Below are 6,000 nucleotides of genomic sequence, written 5' to 3'. Positions count from 1 at the left end.
GTGTAGATTTTACTCTTTCGGTGATTGCCCTCAAAATTTTATCATGCATATTCTCTTTAAAAATCTGAATAAACATAAACATCTCTTATCCTTCCAAACAATAAAATATCTGTGGAATAATTTAATTTGCAAAACTCCCTTTCTATTTGCATGCTATTTAATTCTTTTTCCTTTTTCTTTTCTTTTTTCTTTTTTGAGATGGAGTCTTGCTGTGTTGCCCAGGCTGGAGTGCAGTGGAGTGATCTCGGCTCACTGCAAACTCCGCCTCCTGGGTTCACGTCATTCTCCTGCCTCAGCCTCCCGAGTAGCTGGGATAATTCTTTCTTCTTAGCTACACAAATTAGACTTCATTGTCTGCATTTTCCCCCATGGATATACAATATAATTATAATTTAATTTGTGTATCATTCTTTATTGCATCTCTGATGTTCTCCTTGAATTATTTTCCTATTTATGATCCTTTAGAAATTGTCTTATATGGTTCTTTTTGTGATAAACACCCACATTTTTAAATCTATAAAAGTCTTTGCCTCACCCTAATTCTTAAAGGATGTTTTTTCTCTGGATATTCGATTCTACATTGATTCTACTGTCATTTGACTTCCACAGATGCTGTAGAGGAATCTGATCTAATTTTAATTTCTTTATAGGTGATCTGTTACCCCCACTTTTAAGAGCTTCTGTCTTTGATGTTAAGTAGTTTCACTATGATGGTTCTAACTGTGAATTTTTATTTTTATTGTTATTGTCCTATATCCTGCCTAGTGTATGTGTTTTCTAGATCCATACAGATTCTTTTTAAGCTTTGAAAATTTAGATCCATTATCAAATTAAATGTTGTTACATCTCCACTTTCTTTAATCTTTAATTTTGGGCTTTTCATTAGATATATTTCTGATTTTCTTATTCTAGCCCCTATATCTCTTAATGTCTCTCATTTTCTACCTCTTTATCACTCTATATTGCATTTTGGATAATTTCTAATGATATATATTTCAACTCATGTAGTCTTTCTTCAGCTATATGTACTATGTTATTAGGTTGATGGATGTAGATATTATTTCAACAATCATATTTTTATTTTATGAAACATCATTTTTCCTCAAACTTGCATGATTATTCCTCAGCTATTTCTGCTTCATTGGTCAGTTTATCATATTCCTTATTTTTTAAGCATGAAATACGCAGCTCTTCTGTATTCTGTACCTAGTTGTTTCAAATTACAGTACTTGATCATTTAAATATGGTATTTTGAACATTTGAGTGATTCTTTCTTATTGTGGCTTTTTTGTACATTTGGTGATATTTATTTTTATTTTTGTTTTAAGTTGTGGGATACATGTGCAGGATGTGCAGGTCTGTTGTATAGGTAAACGTGTTCCATGGTGGTTTGCTACACCTATCAACCCATCACCTAGGTATTAAGCCCAGCATGCATTACCTATTTTTCCTAATGCTCTCCCTCCCCTCACCTACCCAACAAGATGCCACAGTGTGTGTTGTTTCCCTCCCTGTGTCCATGTGTCCTCATTGTTCAGCTCCCACTTATAAGTGAGAACATGCAGTGTTTGGTTTTATGTTCCTGCATTAGTTTGCTGAGGATAATGGCCTCCAGCTCTACCCATGTACATGCTAAGGACATTATCTCCTTCCTTTTTATGGCTGCATAGTATTTCATGGTGCATATGTACCACGTTTTCTTTATCCAGTCTATCATTGACGGGCATTTTGGTTTATTCCATGTCTTTGCTATTGTGAATAGAGATGCAGTGAATATATGTGTGCATGTATCTTTATAATAGAATGATTTATATTCCTTTGGGTATATATCCAGTAATGGGATTGCTGGGTCAAATGGCATTTCTGGTTCTAGATCTTTGAGGAATCTTCACACTGTCTTCCACAATGGTTGAACTAATTTATATTCCCACCAACAGTGTAAAAGCATTCCTGTTTCTCCACAACTTTGCCAGCATCCGTTGTTGCTACACTTTTTGATAATTGCCATTCTGAATGGTAGGAGATGGTACCTCATTGTGGTTTTGATTTGCATTTCTCTAATGATTAGTGATGTTGAGCTTTTTTTCATATGTTTGTTGGCCGCATGAATGTCTTCTTTTGAGAAATGTCTATTCATGTCCTTTGTCAACTTTTTATTTTTATTTATTTATTTATTGTAAATTTGTTTAAGCTCCTTGTAGATTCTGGGTACTAGACCTCTGCCAGATGGATTGATTGTAAAAATTTTTCTCCCAACCTGTAGTTTGTATTTGGTGATATTTAATTGTGTATTAATACTTGATTTTAGTCATTGGGAGTGCTGAGTTTCTAAGTTGGGAATTGGAAAGAATTCCTCCCGAGAGAATTTTTTCCTGTCAAAAGAAGGGCTTCAAACCAACACCTGTCCCCAGGATACCCTTATGCATATTGCAGATGACCTAAAGACCAGTTTGCAGAGAGAAGAAATGCTGTGAGCATCCATCCTGGGGTAACCCTGGCCTTTCCAGGCACCCATTCCTGTCACTGGCCTACGGGCAGCTCCTTATTATCCTGGCATTAGCTTATGTAATTAGTTTTGTGTTTCTTATTTGTTTCATATTCAACAAATATGATATCCATGGGATATCCATGGAGATTTCTTTGGATAGTCACCTGTGAGAACACTGCTATACCAGAGAGAGAGAGAGACAGAGCGCGCGTGTGAGAGAGAGTGTGTGTTTTAAGGTTTTTGTTCCTGATGCTAAAGTGGAAGTTGAATACCATTATTACAGTCTAACTGCAGATTAATAAGTCATAACTAAATTTTAAAAATGAAATTGAAAGTAATAGAAAAAAATTAGTGTGGATGTTAGTGTCATTGTAAGAAAGTTTTGTTTAAATTTTATGTATGTATATGTTTGCATGGGTATGATAATTTAAAATATTTGATATATATTTGTGGTTACAGAAAGGTTTGAAAGCTATTGGTTCAGAAGTCTTCCTCTTTTGCCTTCCTTTTTTCACCTAATTAACTCTCTCCCATCTTTTAAATGTCAGCTCAAATGTTACTTGCTAAGGAAAGCCTTCATCATACTCAGATAGATTTGGTTCTATTGTCAATTGCTTTCAAGATTCATTTCCCTTTACTTTCAAGACTTCACCTCAGATTGTAAATGAAATTTCCCAGTGATATTGTTTGACTGATGTCTGTCTCCCACAGCAGACTGTGGGCTCCATGGAAATAGACTGTCCATAGATTTGTTCATTCTCATATCCTCAGTGCCTAACACAATGGTTGAAGCATAGTAGGCACTTAATAAATATGTGTTAAATAAATGAATGTGTCTTATCATGAAATCTTCCCATGTGAACTCATTTTAGTAAAACCAGCAATATTGGAACACCCCATGGGGTGTGATGAGCAGACTGACGGCATCTTATTTGACTAGATGTGCAAGCTCTTCTGTGAATTAACTCTTTAAATCACAAAAGCACATTCCTAGTTTTCACAAAACTGGGACAGTGATTGAATACAGATGGAATAAAAAGGCTTCCCCTATTGAAACTCACAGCAGCTCAAAGTAAAATTTGACAATTCTTTTTATTTTAGACAAAGTCTCTCTCTATCGTACAGGCTGGAGTGCAGTGGTGTGATCTCAGCTCACTGGAACCTCTGCCTCCCAGGTTCAAGCGATTCTCGTGCCTCAGCCTCCTGAGTAGCTGGGATTACGGCCATGTGCCACCATGACTGGCTAATTTTTTTTTTTTTTTTTTTTTGTACTTTTAGTAGAGATAGGGTTTCACCATGTTGGCCAGGCTGGTCTTGAACTCCTAACTTCAAGTTATCTGCCTGCCTCAGCCTCCCAAAGTGCTGGGATTACAGGAGTGAGCCACCGCACCCAACCAAGAATTCTTTTAATAATGACCTCCAGTTTAGCCCTTCTGAGAGTGTGAATGCCAGGTACACTAAATGGTAGAAATATGAACTGGGGTCTTTCCGAAAACTTTCTGCTACAACTTCTTGTGAAGGCAAAAGAAGGCTTTGCTGTAAAGAAGCAATAAGGCATACTCACTATACATCTTTTAGCAATTATTCTGCAATCATGAAAATTCTGAAGAATACAAAATAACTTCAACACCTTTAACAAAGAATTCAGTGAAGATGAAAGTGTTTTGGAAAGTAGATTAAACATTGATATACTATAACTGTTACAGCAGGTAGCTAGTCAGGCATGAGTGGAGCAGGAGAGCCTCTGCCTCCCTAGGAATATCAGGCAACCATCAGGTGATGGTCAAGCAGTTATTATACTGTTTCTCTAAAATAATAATTGGTCACCGCTGGTGCCAGGGAAAGGCAGTCTCCCAATAGAAAAACCTGAAACACGTGATTAATAGCTTCCTGATAAGATCTCAGGAGTTGGGTGAGTGGGCTCAAGCATGCACATTAAGAGGTAAAGTGATGGAGTTGAACTGTTCCTTCTAGGAACATTCAGCTGGTAAGGGAAGAATGCCTCAAGTGAGTATCCATATAACTCCAGTAAACACACTGTGCATAGGGCCCCTCCCAAGTGCTAGCAGGCCACTGTGCATGCAGACAGCCCACCCCAAAGGAAGAATCAGGGGAGAAAAGAAACAAGACCCCAGAAATATGCCAACATATAAAACCTCAAGTCAAAGGTCAAACTGTGCACTTGATCTCCCAAGCCACCTGCTTGGCCCTCTTTCAAGTGTACTTAATTTCTTTCATTCCTGCCCTAAAATGTCTTAATAAACCTTCACTCCTGCTCTAAAACTTGTCTTGGTCCATCACTCTGCCTTATGACAGAAAGAATTCGGTTGAATTCTTTCTTCTGAGGAGGCAAGAATTGGGGTTGATGCAGACCTCTATGGATTCACCACCGCTAACATAACTATATTCATTTCCATCATGTTTTTATAACAAGTAAAAACTATATGATGATGATGATGAAGTTCCTAATAATGGAGTTTTGTTATGTAAATAATGGAAAAATCACTGATGGCAGCTGATGAGATTATTTGTGGCCATTTTTTGGTCTTCATTTTCATAGACTTTAGAGAATATATTTTCAAGATATTCTCAAAGTGACCTTTCCTCGGTAGAGCATACCTTTCATGCCATTAAATATACACACAAACTGGGTACGACTCCTTCCATCTGTTTAGGAATTTTTGTGTAGAGTTCTCCTGTCTATGTACATTTCCTGGACTCTACTTAGCCTATTGACAAAGATGCTCTATGCTATGTGTTTAAAAGCATTTATATTAGATGATACTGCTTTAATTTCTGTTACATATAGTGAAACAAAGTCCATATTAAGTCCTTTCCTTGTGCCATTATAAATGTTTAATTTGGTTCAGGACAGGAAGACTACTGAAGTTATATCCAAACAAAGCACATGATGTATTACAAGGGAAGTCTGATGTGATCAGGATGCCACCTTGGTCATTAAAACAAAAATGCTAGTTACATTATATATTCAGATGGCTTTGCAAGGGTTTTGTGTTCTTGCTCCACTTAACAGAACTAAAACTAGAAATTATAGACACTCGTTGATACTCATACACACTCAAAGGAAATAACTTGTCCTTATTGTAAAACAGTGGCAAATAAGTTAACATTTATCTATTTTAAGTTGAGGTAAAAAGATTTAAAGTATATGTCTTATGCTTTCTAATGTAACTAGCAGTTTCACTCTTGCTGGAGTGCAATGATGTGATCTTGGCTCACTGCAACCTCCACCTCCCAGGTTCAAGCAATTCTTGTGCCTCAGCCTTCTGAGTAGCTGGTATTACAGGTGTGCACCACCACACTCAGCAAATTTTTGTATTTTTAGTAGAGACAAGGTTTCGTCATGTTGGCCAGGCTGGTCTGGAACTCCTGACCTCAAGTGATCTGCCTGCCTCAGCCTCCTAAAGTGCTGGGATTACAGGCATGAGCCACCATGGCATAAAATTTTACTTTGAATTCCCTAGAATATTTTGGGCCCATACCGGATTTGG

Source organism: Chlorocebus sabaeus, chromosome 18 (assembly GCF_047675955.1).
Source record: "Chlorocebus sabaeus isolate Y175 chromosome 18, mChlSab1.0.hap1, whole genome shotgun sequence".
Lineage (NCBI taxonomy): Eukaryota > Metazoa > Chordata > Mammalia > Primates > Cercopithecidae > Chlorocebus > Chlorocebus sabaeus.
Note: the sequence above shows the minus strand (reverse complement) of the source record.